The sequence below is a fragment of the Pongo pygmaeus genome, chromosome 1 (genome assembly GCF_028885625.2).
Source record: "Pongo pygmaeus isolate AG05252 chromosome 1, NHGRI_mPonPyg2-v2.0_pri, whole genome shotgun sequence".
Lineage (NCBI taxonomy): Eukaryota > Metazoa > Chordata > Mammalia > Primates > Hominidae > Pongo > Pongo pygmaeus.
The window spans coordinates 116,764,521-116,786,701 of NC_072373.2; the positions used below are offsets into that span (position 1 = coordinate 116,764,521).

The window sequence follows — 22,181 nt, forward strand, 5'->3', positions numbered from 1 at the left end:
AGACAGTGTTTCACCATGTTGGCCAGGCTGGTCTTGAACTCCTGACCTCAAGTGATTTGCCTGCCTCGGTCTCATAAAGTGCTGGGTTTACAGGCATGAGCAACTGTGCCTGGCCAATATTATATTTTTAAATGTAAAACTACTAGGATTTGAATATCAAAACTGTGGTGGCAGAAAAAAGCATTTACATTCACTTGCATATCCCTAGAATTGGACTCATCAGATAACATTGGCTTACTAGCTAGGTAAGTAAAAGGTAAATACTTTGGAAGTGGCTACCTTCATTAGAACTTTTTAGCCCTTAGAAGAAAAACCAATCCAGAAAAACTGGAAACCTACATAACCCCCTTGCTGGGCTCTGACTTACTGGCTAAGCAGGTTATTGTTGATAGTTGACCATTCAAAAGAACAACTTGTAACATGTTAGCCATGTGTTAAATAACAATGCACATCTTCACATAATTTATTGCCCCTTTACCTTGTTTTGAGACTTTATTCTTTTCTAAGCCTGTATTTATTATAACTCTCTTTTAATTTTTTTTTTTTTTTTTGAGACAGAGTCTTACTCTGTTGCCCAGGCTGGAGTGCAGTGATCCAATCTCAGCTCACTGCAACATCTGCCTCCCGGGTTCAAGCGATTCTTCTGCCTCAGCCTCCTGAGTAGCTGGGATTACAGGCACACGCCACCATGCCCAGCTCATTTTTGTATTTTTAGTAGAGATGGGGTTTTACCATGTTGGTCAGGCTGGCCTCAAACTCCTGACCTTGTGATCTGCCCACTTGACCTCCCAAAGTACTGGGATTACAGGTGTGAGCCACCATGCCCGGCCTAATTGTTCTTTTTCTTGTTTTTTGTTTGAGGAGGTGAGATGAATGGCGGGGAACTGGGGTGCAAGATTTCCTTTTCATTGTATATTATACCTTTTGAATTTTGTCCCATGTAAAGGAATAATTTAAAAATAGAATTACAAAAATCTTACTAATTAGTAGTCCAATGTTGGATAAGATTGGAGTAACTGCACTGCACATAGTAGGTATTCAATAAAGATGGAATGAATGAATAAATGAATAGATGGATGAATTAAGTGAAATGACGAATAAGTGTCTTAAATCTATATTTTGATTACTAAAGCTTTCTGGAACTGTGAAATTTCATAACTGTATGAGACTTAATGTCTTTTTTTTTCTTTGAGATGGAGTCTCACTGTAGACGGGGTTTCACCATGTTGCCCAGACTGGTCTCGAACTCCTGACCTTGTGATTCGCCCACCTCGGCCTCCTAAAGTGCTGGGATTACAGGCGTGACCCACTGCACCTGGCTTAAATGTCTTTTTAAGAACAGAAATAGGTCTGAATTGGGAGAAAAAAACTATTGTCACTTTGTTAGATTTCTAAGTTTAAGCCATTAGTCTTTATTACATCATAAAGGATGAAGAAATATATTTTTATATAGGCCTACATTTGCTGAGGAGGCTAGTCCTGATCAATATTTTTCTGAAAGATGGTGAAAGGTAGAGCAGACTTCAAGTCAACATTTTTATTGCCTCTCCTACTTCAGTGAAGCTAACATCAAGGGCTTATACTAAGTGCAAAGTTACCTCTGGTTTTGTTTACTGGTCTATGTCCTAAGACAGGCAATGCAGCTACCTATTGTATATTCACATCAAGTCTTGGGGACTAGCATGGTTCTAAAATGTTGACAACTTCCTGGAGACAAACTGATAAAGAGAAAACACTGGAATTCTAGTTATTTTTGTTGGGAAGGTGAAGGCTGAGTTGTGGAATTTATTGCAGCATAGATTCTTAAGAGTTTTGCTAGATAAATAAAGACAACCAGATAAAAGTGGTTTTAGATTGAGCAACTCGATGTAAAATGCTTACAACAGTGCCTGGAACAGAGTATGTGCTTTAAATGTTAGCTACTATTTATTATCATCATTATTATACTGACACTCACCATTTTATACCAACAAATAATTTAACAGCCATACATATACATCTATACAAATCAATCTGTATGATACTGAGAGAAGAAATAGCTCTTTTTGTAGGAAATTTATAGTGATACATTTTGAAGAATGAAAGACAGAAAGTTAAATTGTTTCAGAAAAAAATACTCCATTTCTTTGAGGAAATGTTCTTTGCTAGTTCGGTTGGAGCTCTGCATCAAACGTTGAGAAAAGTTTATGGTCTATGGTTTTCCAAACAAGTTAAAAACAGAAATAACAATACCTAAGATAACAAACAGGCACCAATTATACAGTAATAATTTATTGCTTTTCAACAATTCTGGTGTGATAAAATTTAACTGAACCAAACTCCCCACATATTTTGAATGTGAGAATCGAGCTTCCCAGGGAAGTCAGATACTTGAGACAGGGCCTATAAAGTATCCTCCTTTTTAATTTTTTTTCCAGATGAAGGTAGAATGCCAAGAGAGGATGAGAAAAACAAATAACCAGCTGCCTACAGACCTCCCTTCATAGGAATGGCCTTTGCCTTCATCTATGTGTGTCTCCATTTCTGAATGCCTTATTTCTGGATACCTTCCAGTCTATAAAAACAAAGGGAGGATAGATAAAAAAGAACTGTACTACACTTGTACTGGACAATCAAGAGGTGAAAAACGTTCTTTAGTGAGTTAAAATTGTTTTGCAATCTCTTTGAAAGAAGTAGGCAAAAATCTTGAAAAAGTCCAAATTCTTAGTAGAGATTGTCTTAGAAAGGTTAACTATTCACGTTGGCAGGAAGTAATACCCAAACATTAACACAAAATTTAAACTTATCTCCAATATGTAGATAGAAAAATCTATCCACGGGGCATTAGGCCTTTCTTATTTACCTTAAAATATACTGTTTCCCTCCTTCCTCCTAGCATTCTCTCCTAGGAAAATGTTCTATAGCTTTTGCATTCTTTTTTTTTTTTTTAAGAGACAAGGTCTTGCTACATTGCCCAGGCTGGTCTTGAACTCCTGTCCTCAAGGGATCCTCCCACCTGAACTTTTTTTTTCAGACAGAGTCTCGCTCTGTCGTCCAGGCTGGAGTAGTGTCACGATCTTGGCTCAATGCAACCTCCACCTCCTGGGCTCAAGCGATTCTCCTTCCTCAGCCACCGAAGTAGCTGGGATTAAAGGCGCCTGCCACCACACCCAGCTAATTTTTGTATTTTTAGTACAGACAGGGTTTCACTATGTTGGCCAGGCTGGTCTTAAACTCCTAACCTCAAGTCATTTGCCTGCCTTGGCCTCCCAAGGTGCTGGGATTACAGGTGTGAGCCACCACCCCCAGCCCTGAATTCTTTTTTTGTTTGTTTTCTTGAGATAAGGTCTTGCTCTGTTGCCCAGTCTGGAGTGCAGTGGTGTGATCAAAGCTCAGTGTAACCTCAAACACATGAGCCCAAATGACTCTCCTGCCTCAGCCTCCCAAGTAGCTAGGACTATAGAAGTGTGCCACCATGCCCTGCTAATTTTTAATTTTTTTGTAGAGACAGGGTCTTGCCACTTTGCCCAGGTTGGTCTCAAACTCCTTGGCTCAAAAGATTTCCTGCTTTGTGAATCACTGAGCAGACCCCAGCATGCATTCTTCTAATTTTTTTTTAATTTATTCTTTCTTATTTTTTAAGTTTAAAGGAATGTTAAATTCCACAGATTCTTTTTTTTTTTTTTTTTTTGGAGACGGAGTCTTACTCTGTTGCCCAGGCTGGAAGGCAGTGGTGAGATCTCGGCTCACTGCAATCTCCACCTCGCAGGTTCAAGACATTCTCCTGCCTCAGCCTCCTGAGTAGCTGGGATTATAGGCACCCACCACCTGGCCCAGCTAATTTTTGTATTTTAGTAGAGATGGGGTTTCATCATGTTGGCCAGGCTGGTCTTGAACTCCTGCCTCAGCCAGCATGCATTCTTAATAGTAGACAACACATTAGGAGTTTGGAATGCCTGAATGTTTATCTATTAAAAAAATTTTTTTTTGAGACAGGGTCTTGTTCTATCACCCAGGCTGGAGTGCAGTGGCATGATCATAGCTCATTGCAGCCTCAACCTCCTGAGATCAAGCAATCTTCCCATCTGGGCCTCCCAAAGCTGATACTACAAGTGTGTGACACTACATGCAGCTAATTGCTTTTTTTTTTTTTTTTTTTAAAGAAACGGGGTCTGGCTATGTTGGCCAGACTAGTCTCAAACTCCAAGGCTTAAGCAATCATCCTGCCTTGGCCTCCCAAAGCGCTGAGACTACAGGCATGAGCCACTGCTCCTGGTTGAAATACTTTAATTTTAAAGTACAAAGATTGCATACATTTTTGCTTGAGGTTCTTAGTGCTTCAAGAGATCCACCAAAATCCTAGAGGAATCCTTTCCATGAATTGGTAAAGCTTGTGAATATGTAATGTTAAAAAGACATGAGATGTAGGTATTCCAGACAAGGTAGAGCAAGATAAAGATTTTAACTTACAAGCCAATTATTTTTTTTTTTTTCCCTAAGAGACAGTCTCGCTCTGTCACCCAGGCTGGAGTGCAGTGGCACCATCTCAGCTCACTGCGAGCTCTGCCTCCTAGGTTCAAGCGATTCTCCTGCCTCAGCCTCCTGAGTAGCTGGGACTATAGGCGTGCACCACAACGCCCAGCTAATTTTTGTATTTTTAGTAAGGATGGGGTTTTACTATGTTGGCCAGGCTGGTTTTGAACTCCTGATCTCAGGTGGATCCGCCTGCCTTGGCCTCCCAGAGTGCTGGGATTACAGGCATGAGCCACCGTACCCAGCTGCCAATGATTTTTCCAAAATAATTATGCATCCCTGGGAAGCAAATAGGAAATGAAACATTTTGTATATAATTTGGATTTGTAGGTGGCCTTTCTAAGTAATTTATTAGAAGGTAAACAATAATTATGTAGAAAGAACCTGGTTGGTAAATATAATAATTATGAAACCTTATTAATTTTTTTTTTTTGAGACAGGGTCTCACTATGTCACTCAGGCTGGAGTGCAGTGGCGCGATCTCCGCTCACTGCAAGCTCCGCCTCCCAGGTTCACGCCATTCTCCTGCCTCAGCCTCCTGAGTAGCTGGGACTACAGGCGCCTGCCACCACGCCTGGCGAATTTTTTTTGTATTTTTAGTAGAGACGGGGTTTCACCATGTTAGCCAGCATGGTCTTGATCTCTTGACCTCGTGATCCATCCGCCTCGGCCTCCCAAAGTGCTGGGATTACAGGCATGAGCCACCGTGCCCAGCAGAAACCTTACTAATTTACATTCATTAGCAGGAAAGCTGAATTAAAAAGAGGTCTGAATCATATAGTAGAATTACTAAAACTGCTCCCCCTTAATCTACCTGCCTCTCCTCCATCTCCATGTTACTCTGTACACAGTTTACCAAGTGGAAGGAAGAAGTGCTTTTTTTTTTTAAAATTTATTTATTGTTTTTGAGATGGAGTCTCGCTCTGTCACCCAGGCTAGAGTGCAGTGGCACGATCTCGGCTCACTGCAACCTCTGCCTCCCTGGTTCAAACGATTCTCCTGCCTCAGCCCCCCAAGTAGCTGGGACTGCAGGCGCACTACCACACCTGGCTAATTTTTTTGTATTTTTAGTAGAGATTGGGTTTCACCATGTTGGCCATGCTTGTCTCGAACTCCTGACCTCAAGTGACCCGCCCACCTCAGCCTCCCAAAGAGCTGGGATTATAGGCGTGAGCCACCACGCCTGGCCAAGAAGTGCTTTATATGAAGAAGAAACAGCCTGTACAAAGGTTCAGCGTTGGGACTATGAAACAGTTCTGCATTTTCCTGCCTCATCATCCTCCTCATCCCCATCTTTTCCTATAATGTCAAGATTTTGAACAAAATAAATGAATCAAAATAATCCAGCACTTAAGAACAGAAGCTAGGAATTAAGTAGACCTAGATTTAAATATCAGTTTTATAGTACTTATAAACTACAAATTACCCAATTTTGACTAAGCATAATTTAGTGATATCCCTATAAGTTCTGGCAGATGGAATAAGATTACCCTAGGTTCTTGGTGAAGGCCTTTGTTCAGAAGCATGGTTCCAGTGACTGAGAATTCCCCCACTAACTCCTGTAGTCCAGACTTCCCTCATTCCACTGGATTCTGTTAAATGGTCTTGGTAGCCTGAATTATGCACTCCACGTTATGGTTAAAGCATACTTGGGCTGTGTGTGTTTCATTCATGATATGGTCTTCCCTGGGTTGATCAAATGAGTAACTAGTGAAACAAATGAAATACATATGATAGAGTTAGAAAGCTCCCAGGTTGACTATCTTTGAATTGGAAATAGGAGCAAAATCCCATTATCTAGCCCATCTGAGCCTAATGGGAACATGAGATGAAGGCCATAGCTAATCCTCTGCTTGGATGGTCACACTGATATGTTACCCATTTGCAATATGGTTTTGTGTTTCTCACTGACCTCTTGTGTGGCATGTAACATCTCCAGATTCTAGCTCCTGCTGTGACTACATTAAATGTACATGTGACAAGGTAATGAGCTATGTGTGCAGGGGGAAATGGGGTAGTGGTGAAAACAATGGCTGCAAGCAGAATGGTGTATTCTGAGCTTGTTGAGTTACTATGCTTTTGGTTTTGGGGTAACTGAGTAGACTAGCTGTCCTGGTAGGTAGCATAGAACAAAGAGTGTTCCTCGGCCAGGCACAGTGGCTCACACTTGTAATCCCAGCACTTTGGGAGGCCGAGGCGGGCAGATAACCTGAGGTCAGGTGTTCGAGACCAGCCTGGCCAACATGGTGAAACTTCGTCTCTACTAAAAATATAAAAATTAGCCAGGCGTGTTGGCAGGTGCCTATAATCCCAGCTACTGGGGAGGCTGAGGCAGGAGACTCACTTGAACCTGAGAGGCAGAGGTTGCGGTGAACCAAGATCCCAAGATCACACCATTACACTCCAGCCTGGTGACAAGAGTGAGACTTTGTCTCAAAAAAAAAAAAGGAACAGAGAGTATTCCTACAAGATTTCCAGTTTCTTTCTTGCTATTAAATTAGAGGTGGTAAACAGTAAGAGGTATATGTATATCTCTAAGACTTTAAAGAGGACTCTCCCAAAGCAGTATAAAACTAAAGCCCTCAGACTGAGGCCATGAATTTAAGACACTAGAGAAAAAAGAACTTGTCCATTTAGTGGTGCAGTGTGGGGCTGAAGGCTGTTTAGTGCAAAGGATGAAGTGAGCCATTTCAGCCACTGTGGCCAGTGACAAAAATGGAACCATGGGTCTTGGATAGGGGGAAATTATGAGGTTGTACGGAAATCCACCAGGTCTCTTAAACTCAAATCCTCATCTGCCAAAAGTAACAACGAAAGGAGTGTCTCCAAACAGGGATGGGACTGCCAAAATGACTCTCATTCTGATATTCAACTTTTCCTTGGGGATCTTTCATAAATCACCCTTGGCACCGGGAGGAAGCATTCTGCTTTCTACCTTTTTTTTTTGAGACGGAGTCTTACCCTGTCGTTGGACTGCAGTCATGCGATCTCAACTCACTGCAACCTCTGCCTCTGGGGTTCAAGCGATTCTCCTGCCTCAGCCTCCCAAGTAGCTGCGATTACAGGTGCCTGCCACCATGCCCGACTAATTTTTGTTTTTTTTTTTTTAGCAGAGATGGGGTTTCACATGTTGGCCAGGCTAGTCTCAAACTCTTGATCTCAAGTGATCCACCGAACTCAGCCTCCTGGGATTACAGGCGTGAGCCACCACACCCGGCTCTACCTATTTCTTTGTTTTTGAGATGGAGAATTTCACTCTTGTTGCCCAGGATGGAGTGCAATGGCACGATCTGGGCTCACCACAACCTCTGCCTTCTGGGTTCAAGTGATTCTCCTGCCTCAGCCTCCCAAGTAGCTGGGATTACAGGCCTGTGCCACCATGCCTGGCTAATTTTGTATTTTTAGTAGAGACGCGGTTTCTCCATGTTGGTCAGGCTAGTCTTGAACTCCAGACCTCAGGTGATCCGCCCGCCTCGGCCTCCCAAAGTGCTGGGATTACAGGCGTGAACCACCGTGCCCGGCTGGCTCTACCTATTTCTTAAATACTGCAGCAGAGACTATGCTGAAACAGACTGGTCTGCTGGCTGCCATGTTTATTTTGCCCCACCCCACATCTGCCTGCCTAGTCCTTCTTTTCCTTTTTTTGTTTTTTGAGACAGAGTCTTGCTCTGTCGCCCAGGCTGGAGTGCCGTGGGGCAATCTCGGCTCTCTGCAAGCTCCGCCTCCCGGGTTAACGCCATTCTCCTGCCTCAGCCTCCAGAGTAGCTCGGACTACAGGTGCCCACCACCACGCCCAGCTAATTTTTTCTATTTTTTAGTAGAGACGGGGTTTCACCGTGTTAGCCAGGATGGTCTCAATCTCCTGACCTTGTGATCTGCCCACTGCAGCCTCCCAAAGTGCTGGGATTACAGGCGTGAGCCACCGTGCCCAGGCGCCTAGTCCTTATTTTCTAACGCCCACACAATTTTTTGTTGTTGTTGGTTCATCCTTTATATTAATTAAAAATAAAGTTAGGAGTTTTAAGAATTCTATTTTTCTTCTGAATTAATGAATAATGTATTATGTAGAAATGTCAAGCAAGTTTGGGCTGTTATTAGTGCTGTATAGGGTACTGCTTCATGCAGTACATTGTAAATGCTTGAATTTGGATGCCTAGAAGGGTGTAGCACTCCTTTTCCCCCATACTGCTTACCATTTCTTGTTGACTTATACTGGGCTAATTAACTTTTTCTTGGTCTTTAAATGCTTCTCAGTTTGAATCCTTGATTTAGATTAAACTTGATTGACGGAAGTTCAGGAACAGACTTACAAAATATGAGTGTTTACTTTCATTTTTGGTTCTCCTGGAGTAGGCAGCTCTGTGACAGAAGCTATTTCCCCTGATCTGTGAGAAGGGCCTTCAACAATTCTTAACTCTTCCAAGTTCAGATGTAAAAAGGCATATCCAGAAGTGCCACCTTCCATCTGTTCCATGTTCCAAGTTTTTCTGGTGAGGATTCTCTTTTTCTTTGAATGACTGATAATGAGAACACCTACTATATAGAGAGAAACCTTTATACCCTACCCACAGGGTATGGCCTTATTCCATGACTGCAAAAAAAAAAAAAAAAAAAATCTTATCAGAGCGCAGTAATAGGTATAACATCTGAACCCATGATTTGTGCAAAAGGTAAGACGGAGGGTAGGGAGGAAGGCTTCACTCTAATATGCAGCTCAGAAATAGGTTTGGTAGCTACTGGACCTCACCTTGGCACAAGTGTCACAGGTATTGTGTGGTGCAGGGATTCATGGCAGATTTGGGGTTCTCAGAGGTCACCACAAATTGAATTGTATGCTTTATTTAAGCCTCATCTTGCTCACCAGTGAAGGTCCAGGTAGAACACCCAGGTCTGGATCCCCAGGCAGATGGATACACAAAGCCAGTCACTGTGATGTTAGAGGCCTCCTTCGCTGCATGCACCCCTCGGCTGAATCACAGCAGGCTTGATGTGCAGCTGTCCAATAATTCCAACTATCTGCTGCTGCTTTGGGTGAGGGCTATAAAGTCCAGATTCTCACACTGAATGATCTTATAGCATGGAATATGGGCACCAGGACACCCAGAACTTCCTAGAAATAGGTGACCTTAAAATTAAGCTGTTAGTTGGCTGGGCATGGTGACTCACACCTGTAATTCCAGCACTTTGGGAGGCTGAGGTGGGTGGATCACCTGAGGTCAGAAGTTCAAGACTAGCCTGGCCAACATGGTGAAATCTCGTCTCTACTAAACATACAAAAATCAGCCTGGTGTGGTGGCACGCGCCTGTAATCCCAGCTAATTTGGAGGCTGACACAGGAGAACTGCTTGAACCCAGGGGGCGGAGATTGCAGTGAGCCGAGATTACGCCACTTCACTCCAGCCTGGGTGAAAGAGTGAAACTCCATCTCAAAAAATAAATAAATAAATAGATAAGCTGCTAACAAAACCATCTCCCATCATCTTTGTCCCCAACTTAGCTGACTAGAGACTGATAACTACCCCAAATTCAGATAAGCAGGGGGTAGTTCTCTGTGGTGAATCTCTGGTTTCAAAGGCACCTTTCATGGCACATGCTTTCATAATGGTTGTTTTGCTCTACTAACATAAAAGGAACCCAAAACAGGGTTTTTCTAAGTCAAGATGGCCTTAAATTCTATGGATTAGTCTCCTATGGTATTAATAGCTACAAATGACAATTTTTACTTGTGTATTTTTGGTGAAAACTAAATGATGACTACTTTTTTTTTTGTCAGGCAGAGTCTTGCTCTGTTGACAAGGCTGGAGCGCGATGGTGCGGTCTCAGCTCACTGTAAACCTTCACCTCCCAGGTTCAAGCCATTCTCCTGCCTCAGCCTCCCAAGTATCTGGGACTACAGGTGCCTGCCACCACATCTGGCTAATTTTTGTATTTTTAGTAGAGACAGGGTTTCACTATGTTGGCCAGGCTGGTCCCAAACTCCTGATCTCGTGATCCATCCGCCTTGGCCTCCCAAAGTGCTGGGATTACAGGTGTGAGCTAACATGCCCGGCCATGATGACTACTTTCTTTTTTTTTTTTTTTTTTGTTAGCTCATTTCTTTTTTATTTTATACATTTTAAAATTGTTTATTTCTAAGTGAAAATTGTATTTATGGCATACAACATAATGTTTTAAAAAAATAATTTAAAATTTTCCTTTTTTAAAAAATATATTTTTATATATTAAAGGGGTATAAGTGCAGCTTTCTTATATGCATATATTGTGTAGTGGTGAAGTCTGAATATTCTCAATTAGTAACTTTTTCCTTTATAAGCAGGTATTTACTTGTTATTTTTTAAGTTGTATCTTGAACTGTAACTTTTAAAAAGTAAATTGTGATTTTTGCCAATTTATTTTATTTTATTTATTATTATTATTATACTTTAAGTTTTAGGGTACATGTGCACAATGTTCAGGTTAGTTACATATGTATACATGTGCCATGCTGGTGTGCTGCACCCATTAACTTGTCATTTAGCATTAGGTATATCTCCTAAAGCTATCCCTCCCACCTCCCCCCACCCCACAACAGTCCCCAGAATGTGATGTTCCCCTTCCTGTGTTCATGTGTTCTCACTGTTCAATTCCCACCTATGAGTGAGAATATGCGGTGTTTGGTTTTTTGTTCTTGCGATAGTTTACTGAGAATGATGATTTTCAATTTCATCCATGTCCCTACAAAGGACATGAACTCATCATTTTTTATGGCTGCATAGTATTCCATGGTGTATATGTGCCACATTTTCTTAATCCAGCATGATGACTACTTTCTGATGACTTGAGATAATACTGATTACGTGACCTTGGGGAAGCTACTCAATCTCTCTGTATCTGTATATGTCTGTAAAATGGGGATTGTAACAGTTCCTAGTTTATAGCATTTTTGTGAGGAATTAATGAGTGTTACTACATCTAAAGTGCTTACAGCAATGCTTGGCATATGGTAAGTATCCCAGAAATCTTGGCTATCATCAATTTATTATTGTTATTACTGAACTCCCCATCCCATTTGCCTAAAATACTTTACTAGAGATGGAAGGAAGAAAGGAAGGGAGGGAGGAAAAGAGGGAGGTGGGGAAGCTACTCAGGGTTAGGACTTTTACTAGCTAGGGGTCAAGGAAGAAAACAGGTCTGGCAAATACATAGGACCATCTCTAGAAAGAATGCTTCCTAGAAAAGATCCTAAATGTAGGTTACAAAGAGCACAGGTCAAAACTATCCCCCTGGGCTAGCAAAAACAAGGAACAAGAGTCAAGCCTCATCAGACCAGAGTGGGAATTAGGATGACATAGATTGAGCCTCAGGTAATCTGGTTGAAAACAAATTTAATTTGGCTGGGTGCGGTGGCTCACGCCTGTAATCCCAGCACTTTGGGAGGCCAAGGCGGGAGGATCACGAGGTCAGGAAATCGAGCCCATCCTAGCTAGCACGGTGAAACTCCGTCTCTATGTGGTGGTGGGTGCCTGTAGTCCCAGCTACTCCGGAGGCTGAGGCAGGAGAATGGTGTGAACCCGGGAGGCGGAGCTTGCAGTGAGCCGAGATCGTGCCACTGCACTCCAGCCTGGGCGACAGAGCAAGACTCCATCTCAAAAAAAAAAAAAGGAAAACAAATTGATTTTGAAGATAAACAGGTCAAAAAGGAATATTCTCAGCTGCTTGTTTTCCATATGGATTGTTTTGCCACCTTTAAAGTTTTAAAGCAGTACTGTCAGATTATCATAATATTTTAGGTATGTTTCAAACTTTTGTGCTTTTTAATCTAAATTAATTCTTAGATGATTATTAAGAAGCAACGTAAATGTTTCATATTATCAAGCCATTGCAAATATATATATATATATTTTGAGACAAAGGCTCGCTGTCGCCCAGGCTGGAATGCAGTGGTGCCATCTCGGCTCACTACAACCTCTGCCTCCCGGGTTCAAATGATTCTCTGCCTCAGCCTCCTGAGTAGCTGGGATTACAGGCATGCGCTACCATGCCCAGCTAATTTTTGTATTTTTAGTAGAGATGGGGTTTCACCACGTTGGCCAGGCTGGTCTCGAACTCCCGACCTCGTGATCCACCTGCTTTAGCCTCCCAAAGTGCTGGGATTACAGGCGTGAGCCGCCATGCCCAGCCTGCAAATATTTAAAAAGTAGTAAATAGCGGCCAGGCGTGGTGGCTCATGCCTATAATCCCAGCAATTTGGGAGGCCGAGGCGGGTGGATCTAAGGTCAGGAGTTCAAGAACAACCTGGCCAATATGGTGAAACCCCATCTCTACTAAAAATACAAAAATCAGTCGGGCATGGTGGCGTGCCCCTGTAAGCTAGCTACTTGGGAGGCTGAGGCAGGAGAATCGCTTGAACCTGGGAGGCCGAGGTTGCAGTGAGCCGAGATCGCGCCACTGCACTCCAGCCTAGGAGACAGAGTGAGATTCCATCTCAGTGGAAAAAAACAATACGTAGCAATATGATTCCTTAAGAAACATATATATATGTGTGTGTGTATGTCTGTGTGTGCACAAAAAAATTCTCAAAGGCCCAAAGAAGCAATAAGGCAAATCCCTGGCCACCAGAATAACTAAACATACAAAAAACCAGCAGTTGGAAACAATAATTTTTGACTTATTTGTCATGTTGAAGACATTTTTATTGCAAACATTTTGTTTTCTAGCAAACTATTTTGACTGCGTCATGTCATGTCAGTAGAGTGCCAGAGAAGTAACTGATTAGGATACTAAAGTGGTGCAGGCTGGTAAGATAAGTGATAGGTCAAAACAGAGCAAGGAGAGCTGAAGAGAAATGGGGGAGGTCAGGGAGGAGCTTAGAGTGCCTCTCACGCATACCGAGTTAGTCGTTCTTTAAATAATGGCAAAATTCATCCTAGATCGACATAGGCCTTTGAAAGCAGGAGGACTACACCTGACATATAACCTGAAATTAGATGATGATATTCTGAATGAGAGGGCTCTCAACTTTAAATAAAGAATGTCTTTAGGATTGGCATTATCTTCTTTACTCCAGGTATTTGCTTAGCAAACCTTTTTTCAAACATGGTTCAAAAGCAAATCACATTTTCCATATTCCCTATTAAAGTATTATATATTATGGGGGGCGGGCAGTGTTCTTAATGACAAAATATTGTGTTTAAAAAGGATCCTTTCCTAAAAGAAATCAGGAAGATAATTCCATTTACAATAGCTACACAAAAATAAGATATTTAAGAATAAACTTAACCAAGGAGGTTAAAGATCTCTAAACTGAAAAACTATAAAACCTTGATGAAAGAATGAATGGAAAGACGTTTCATGTTCATGGGAGAATTAGTATTGTTAAAACACCCATACTACCCAAAGTGATCTACAAACTAAATATAATCTCTATCAAATACCTATAATATATTTCACAGAAATAAAAAAAGACAGCCAGGCACGGTGATTCACTCTGTAATTCCAGCACTTTGGGAGGCAGAGGAGGGCGGATCACCTGAGATCGGGAGTTTGAGACCAGCCTGATCAACATGGAGAAACCCCGTCTCTACTAAAAATACAAAATTACCCAGGCGTGGTGGCGCATGCCTGTAATCCCAGCTACTAGGGAGGGTGAGGCAGGAGAATCGCTTGAACCCGGGAGGCGGAGGCTGCGGTGAGCCGAGATTGCACCATTGCGCTCCAGCCAGGGCAACAAGAGCAAAACTCCATCTCAAAAAAAAAGACAATCATTAAATTCATATGGAACCACAAAAGACTCAAATAGGCAAATCAATCCTGAGCAAAAATAACAAAGCTGAGGCATCACAGTACTTGATTGCAAAATGTACTACAAGGCTATAGTAACCAAAACAGCATGGTATTGGCATAAACACAAACACAGAGACCAATGAAACAGAATAAAGAACCCAGAAATAAATTCATGCCTCTATGGCCAACTGTTTTTCAACAAAGGTGCCAAGAACACGCACTGGGAAAAAGACAGTTTCTTCAATAAATGGTGCTGGGAAAATTAGAAAGTCACATGCAGAAGACTAAGACTAGACCCTGTCTCCACCATATACATAAATCAACTCAAAATGGATTAAAGACTTAAATATAAAGCTTGAAACTATGAAATTACTAAAAGAAAACATAAGGGAAATGCTTTGCACAACCGGGTTGGGCAAGGGTTTTTAAAAAGAGATCTCAAAGCACAGACAACAAAAGCAAAAAATAGACCAATGGGATTACATCAAACTGAAAAGCTTTTGTACATAAAAAGGAAACAAGTAACAAAATGAAGAGACAATCTACAGAATGGGAGAAAATATAAGCAAACTATACATCTCACAAGGAGTTAATATCTGAAGAATATATAAATAACTTAATTTAACAATGAAAAACAAGTTATCTTGATTTAAAAGTGGGCAAAAGACCTTAATAGGCATTTCTCAAAAGAAGACTTACAAATGGCCAACAGGTACATGAAAAAATGCTCAACATCACTAATCATCAGGCAAATGCAAATCAAAATCACAATGAGATATCATCTCACTCTAGTTAGAATGGCTATTAACAGACAGGCTGCGTGGTGGCTCATGCCTGTAATCCCAGCACTTTGGGAGGCTGAGGCAGGTGGATCACTTGAGGTCAGGAATTCAAGGCCAGCCTGGCCAACATAGTGAAACCCTGACTCTACTAAAAATACAAAAATTAGTCAGGTATGGTGGCACATGCCTATAGTCCCAGCTACTCGGGATGCTGAGGCAGGAGAATTGCTTGAACCCATGAAGCAGAGGTTGCAATGAGCCGAGACTGCACCACTGCACTCCAGCCTGAGTGACACAGTGAGACTCTGTCTCTGTCTTAAAAAACAAAACAAAACAAAACAAAACAAAAAAACAAGTGTTGGCAAGGATGTGGAGAAAAGACAACACTCACACATTTTTGGTGGAATTACAAATTAGCACAGCAGCTATAGAAGACAGTCTTTAATCCATTTTGAATTGATTTGTGTATATGGTGGAGACAGGGTCTAGTCTTATTCTTCTGCATGTGACTTTCCAATTTTCCCAGCACCGTTTATTTAAGAGACTATCTTTTCCCCAATGTGTGGTCTTGGCACCTTTGTTGAAAATTTTTTCCTCAAAAAATTAAAAATAGAACTATTGTATGAGCCAGGAGTCCCACTAGTGGCTATATATTCAAATGAAATGAAATCAGTTACATTGAAGTGGTATCTGCCCTCCTATGTTTACTGCAGCACTATTTACAATAACCAAGATATGGAATCAACCCAAACATCTAAGAGTGAATGAATGAATAAAGAATATGTGAGGCCAGGCACGGTGGCTCATGCCTGTAATCCCAGCACTTTGGGAGACCGAGGTGGGTGGGTCACTTGAGGTCAGGAGTTCGAGACCAGCCTGAGTAATATGGTGAAACCCCGTCTCTACTAAAAATACAAAAATTAGCCAGGCGTGGTGGCAGGCGCCTGTAATCCCAGCTACTTGGGAGGCTGAGGCAGAAGAATCGCTTGAACTTGGGAGGCGGAGGTTGCAGTGAGCTGATATTGCACCACTGCACTCCAGCCTGAGGGACAGAGCGAGACTCAGTCTCAAAAAAAAAAAAAAAAAAAAAGAAAAAGAAAAAGAAAAAAAAGAGAAAATGTGGTATATATGGATAACAGAATATTATACAGCTGTAAAAAAGCATGAAATCTTGCCATTTGTGAAATACGGTTAAACCCGGAGGACATTATGTTAAGTGAAATAAGCCACACACAGAAAGATAAATACTATATGATCTGTGGAATCTAATTTTTTTTAAAGGAAGAGTTTATATCCTAGAAGCAGAGAGAACAGTGCTGAGACTAGAAAGGGGAGAGGGGAAAGGAGGATAGGGAGAGGTTGGTCAACAGGTACAAAGTGACAATTAGATTGGAAGAATAAGTTCTGGTGTTTCATTGCACAGTAGGGTTGCTGTTAACAATAAGGTATTGTATATTACAAAATAGCATGAAGTGAGAGATATGCTAAGTACCCTGATTTGATCAGTATACAACATTTGTATGTATGGAAACACCAAAACTGTAACCTACAATATGTACAATTACGATGTGTCAATTAAAAAAAGAATCCTTTCCTGTATTGTTTATTGTTCCTAAAATGGGCAAAATAGCACCTTCCTATTTACTACATCACAGAAATGGTGAAGTAACTGAAAGAATGTAAGTTAAGTAGGTGAATTCCAGAGAACACACTGTAATTTCATCTTTCTTCTTTCAGATAACGCAATAGAGCAACTTACTCAGCTTAAAGAGTACCTATATCATAATTTTTGAAGTTTGCATTTGCATTTCTTATTGCATCACTAACTTCCGAAGTTACAACTCTTAGCTTGAAATTTTCCCAAGATTTGCTCACTTAACCAGCTTGCAAACAACAGTCCGGCATTTTTCTGAGGCAGATTATCATAGCAGCATCCAGTCTATCAACCTTTAAAACAGAAAGGTGAATCCTAAGAATTTTGTGATAAAGCTAAAAGCCAGTAGAGAGTACCAGGCCTTCTCTGGTTCTGATGTAATGATTCTGAAAGACCCCCATGACAAAATATTTTATCTTAAACGTACTTGTTCTTTATATTAAAGAAACTGGAGTTTCTGATCATGCCAATCATTAGATGGGAGGCCTCAGACAAGTCTTTTAGCGTCCCTGGGCCTTAATTTCCATTTCTGTAAAAAGTCAGGAGTGCCTTAGATGATCTCCAATTTCCTCTCCACTCTGATTTCTCATCCTATGCTCCCTAGTTCATTTCTTCAATGTTGTGTGCCTCAAATCAGGAAAAAAACCCGGCAGAAGAGCAAGGATTTTACCTGTATTATTTTATTATTTTCACCAGCTCACCCACCCACCCTGTTTCTATTTTTCCAGGTAACAGCCTTGGAGTTGCTTTTAATTTTTCCCTTTTATATGCTTTAGACAAATCATGACATTAATTCATAAATACAGAACACTTTCCAAGTTTTACCAATGACTTCTGAAGATACTATCTCATTTGATTAACACAACAGTTCAGGCTAGTAGGTATTATTTTTAATTTATCTGGCGAGGAAACTAAAGCCCAGGGAAGTTGAGTGAATTAATTGCCCAGAATAACACAGATAGCAGTTATGGGACCAGATCTTTTTTTTTTTCTTTTTGCGCTCTGTCACCCAGGCTGGAGTGCAGTGGCACGATCTCGGCTTACTGCAACCTCTGCCTTCTGGGTTCAAGCGATTCTCCAACCTCAGCCTCCTAAGTAACTGGGATTACAGGTGCGTGCGCACTACCACGCCAGGCTAATTTTTGTATTTTTAGTAGAGACGGGGTTTCACCATGTTGGTCAGGTTGGTCTCAAACTCCTGACCCCGTGATCCGCCCGCCACAGCCTCCCAAAGTGCTGGGTTACAGGCATAAGCCACTGCGCCTGGCCTATTTATTTATTTATTTATTTATTGAGATGGAGTTTTGCTCTTGTTGACCAGGCTGGAGTGCAATGGCATGATTTCAGCTCACCACAACCTCCACCTCCCAGGATTACAGACATGCGCCACCACGCCCGGCTAATTTTGTATTTTCAGTAGAGACAGGGTTTCTCCATGTTGCTCAGGCTGGTCTCAAACTCCCGACCTCAGGTGATCCGCCTGCCTCAGCCTCCCAAAGTTCTGGGATTACAGGCGTGAGCCACCGTGCCTGGCCTAGGCCTATTTTTTTTTTTTTTTTCCATTTTTTAGTAGAGACAGGGTTTGGCCATTTTGGCCAGGATGATCTGGAACTCCTGACCTCAGGTGATCCACCCACTTCAGCCTCCCAGAGTACTGAGATTACAGGTGTGAACCACTGTGCCCGGCTGGGACCAGGTCTTCTGATTCCAAAGTCTTCACAACACTAAAATCTATTAAAGCAGATCCAGGTTTTGTAGGGCCTGAGGTGTCTATAATTTTGATGACTATCCATCTTCAAAGATAGGAGTACAAAACTGCAATACAACACAAAGTATGATCCTGTTGAACATACTGTTAGGGCCCCTCTCAGAGCCTCCTTAGGGTCTATTCAAGGGAAGGGCGTCTAGGGTTAATCTTTAGGGTTAGGTTTCATGTAATGTTTTCTATATGCTAGACACTGCAAAATAAATACTATTTTTTTTTTTTTTTTTTTTTTTTTTTGAGACGGAGTCTCACTCTGTTGCCTAGGCTGGACAGGCTGGAGTGTAGTGGCACCATCTCGGCTCACTGCAACCTCCACCTCCCAGGTTCAAGTGATTCTTCTGCCTCAGCCTCCCGAGTAGCTGGGACTACAGGCGCATGCTACCACACCCGGCTACTTTTTGTATTTTTAGTAGAGACAGGGTTTCACCATATTAGCCAGGCTGGTCTCGAACTCCTGACCTCGTGATCCGCCCGCCTCAGCATCCCAAAGTGCTGGGATTACAGGCATGAGCCACTGCACCCGGACCTTTTCTTTTCTTTTTTTTTTGAGGTGGAATCTCACTCTGTTGCCCAGGCTGGAGTGCGATGATGAGATCTTGGCTCACTGCAATCCCTGCATCATGGGTTCAAACAATTCTCCTGTCTCAACTTCCTGAGTAGCTGGTACTATGCACTACGCACGGCTAACTTTTGTATTTTTAGTATTGGTAGGGTTTCACCATGTTGGTCAGGCTGGTCTCAAAATCCTGGCCTCAAGTGATCCGCCCACCTCGGCCTCCCAAAGTGCTGGGATTACAGGCTTGAGCCACCACCCCGGCCTGAAATAAATACTAGTGTTATTATCATAATAACCCTGAGGTAGGTATTATCCTTGTTTTACAGAGTTGGGAGTGAGGCTTGGAAAGGTAAAATGACTTGCCTGAGGACACACAGCAGGTAAGTGCAAGAATCAAATTTGGAACTCAACAGATCTGGCTCTCAGGTCTATAGTGTGAATCTACCACCCTATGGGGCTCTATAAGCCTTCTTTTGAGGTTTCCTGGGATTCATCTTATTTAACCACTTCTCACTACATTCCATAGAACAGGCCCTTATAAATTTACTTCTGAACCAGACTCAGGATCGTGTCTCTCTAACTTAATTCTCCTTACCATCTACCCGAATGCTGCTGCCACCCTAGCACTGCTCTTATAAGTCCTAGCTGCCCCAATAACCCGAAATGCCTTCCCTTTCTCCGTGTTTATCAAATGTCAAAAGCAATTACTGTATTACTCACTAGTAGTACTTGGCCGTGGATGCAATACTGTCTTCTAATATACTGAACTGTTATTGGAAAGCACATGGGACCTCTCAGGACCTGATCCTCCAATCTCTACTCTTCTTCAATCTCAGGTTCTTCATTTGCAAAACAGAAACCATAAGGCCTACCTCCCAGGGTTGCTGTGAGAATTGAGGGGGAGGGTAAGTGAGGGGGTGAGTCCTGGAATGGAGGAAGACACGAGGGGAAGGGCAGGGTCCTGGCAAGCAGCAAGTGCTCAACAGATGTTGGTTAATTTGTGCCTAAGTCTCCCCCAAAAACTTGCAAGCTCTTTGAAGGCAGGGGCCTTGCCTCATACTTCTTAGGTATTTCTCAAAAGTCCTGGACATCAAAGACACTGCATGGTTATTTGATCACTTCAACACACATACGTTGGTTATGCGGTCACAGCGGCTATTATGTTAAAAACAGGCTCTGGAGTGTGATTTCAAATGCTGGCCGCTGACGAGCTGGGCCGTCTGGAAAGTTACTTCACCTCTCTGAGCCTCGGGTCCCTTATTTACAAAACGTTCATGGCAGTGCCCACTTCACAGGGCTGTGAGGATTACAGAGGATAATCCGGGCGAGGCGCATCAGCCCCAGCGCCGCCTGCCACAATTCTAACCGGCCCCACATATGCATCGTCCATAAGCGTCTGGCCCCTGCATTCTCGCTTTTCCACGTGGCCGACGTGCACACCCCAACCCACTGGGCCAGTCTCCCCACCCTCTTACCTGCTCTTCTTTCCCGACTCGTCTTTAATACCCATCAGGCGCCAACCGCCGCGGGCCTGGCTCTGTGGTGGCAAGTTGCATGGGTTCTCCTATCAGGACCTCCGAATGAGTCTACGAGGTCGGTTCTATTACTGTCGCCACTTCAGAGGGAGGAAACAGGCCCGGAGGGTTGGGGAACTTCCCGAGGTCACTGAACTGGTGTCAGGCCCAGATTGGAATCCAAACACATCCCAGCCCATGCCTGGCTCTACAGCGCCGGCCCCCAGCGTCTTCCCGGGTGCCAGCGGCACCCGCATCCATTCAAATGCTGCCCAGTCCCCGTTCCTCAGTCGCTTCCCGCTACTCCGCACGCACATCTCCCCCCACCCGTCAGGGTCAGGCCTCTCGGTGACTTTTCCTTTTTCTCTGGCAGAAACTGAGGGGTGAGATCGACGTTTGTGTCCCGAACGAGGGCAGGTTGCCTAGAGCTCGTCAGACAGGGACCCAGGGGAGAGTCTGACAGGGCGCGGTAGCTCCGCACGGCTCAGCACCGGCGCAGCGCGCGGGTCGGACTGGGACGCCGGTCACGTGGCGGGGAGGGGGCGCCGGCGCGCGCGGGCGAGCTAGAGGGCGCGCGCGGCTGAAAGCGTGTGGAGGCGCGGGCTGCAGTTCGGATGTCTGTGTGGCGGGGAGGGGGCGGCGGCCGGGAGAGACGACTCCGCCCCCTGTGCGCATGCTCGGGCCCCGGCGGGTTATAAGGCAGCCTCGCCGGCCGGGCCAGACAAAGTGGTGAGCTGCGACGAGACGGGCCAGCTGTGTGGGTACTGGAACAAGCAAACCAGGCAGCGAGCGAAGGACGGGAGCCGGACCCTGGGCCTCGTGGAACTCCAGCCTGCGCCACCACGTCACGCATACGCTCGGCGCTGCGATCCGCGCATATAACGGTTAGTTGGGTAACAGCCGGTGGCACGCGGCGCGGACCCCACGGTGCCCTCGCTGCCATGGGGGGTCGGAGGGGACCTCCGGGGTTGGGATACTTTGTCTCCGGCGGAGGGAGGCGGCCCAGCAGAGGGCATCGTGGTCACAGGCAGCCGCGTGGCCTCGGACTGCAGTGCTGGTGAAGGAGACCTTGAGGCGCTGGGGACAGCGCCTCTCTCAGCCGAGCCGCGGGCCCCGTGGTAAGATGCCGGTCCCTGGCCTGGCCGAGGAGTTGGGTCGTGGAGCCGGGTGACGTTGGGGAAGTCCCTTCCCCTCTAAGTCTTCAATAGGCTCCTCGAGAGATGCTTTGATCTGGAAAAGGGACAACATGAGGCTGCTGCATGTGGTACCTCCAGACTCTCCTGGCCGCTTCTGCCCCAAGGGAAGGGACTCGGGGCAGAAGTTATTTATGATTCGTGACATTGTCCGCCCCAACCTTCTTGGCCCGCGGATCCTTGCCCCACCTGGTGACTTGCGAGAGTGATGCGGACAGCCGCATTCCCCACAGCCAAGGCGTGACTGCAGGGTTCGAGTAGACTTTGCGGAGGGGATGGGGCAGCCCGCAGACTCCTGGGAGTGGTGCTGACGGGGGCTCTTTGTCATTCAACCTGTGGCTGCCAGCGTCCGCCGCAGCGCCCTTCTACTCATGGACTTAAGGCGGCCCTGTTGAGAGAAATCTGGAGGATAGCGTTACACTTGGTCCGATGCAAGTTTTTTG

The 22,181-nt window shown here is 43.9% G+C and overlaps 1 protein-coding gene and 1 long non-coding RNA gene across 3 annotated transcripts in view; one reads left to right on the forward strand and one right to left on the reverse strand.

The window, feature by feature from the left end:
• Positions 1-700: 700 nt before the first annotated feature.
• LOC129010012 (uncharacterized) lies at positions 701-21,135 on the reverse strand. Its single transcript, XR_010123773.1, has 2 exons — positions 20,507-21,135; positions 701-9,103 (listed from the first exon to the last, which is right to left on the reverse strand). It is a non-coding gene; the product is annotated as an uncharacterized LOC129010012 (long non-coding RNA).
• SLC16A1 (solute carrier family 16 member 1) overlaps positions 20,835-22,181 on the forward strand; it is a 43,545-nt gene continuing 42,198 nt past the window's right edge. The window contains exon 1 of one of the 2 annotated variants that reach the window (XM_054443452.2): positions 20,835-21,429. The gene's annotated coding sequence lies outside the window, so the exon portion shown is untranslated. Of the gene's footprint in view, positions 21,664-22,181 lie in introns of both variants that reach the window. The other variant, XM_054443503.2, reaches the window with a different exon arrangement.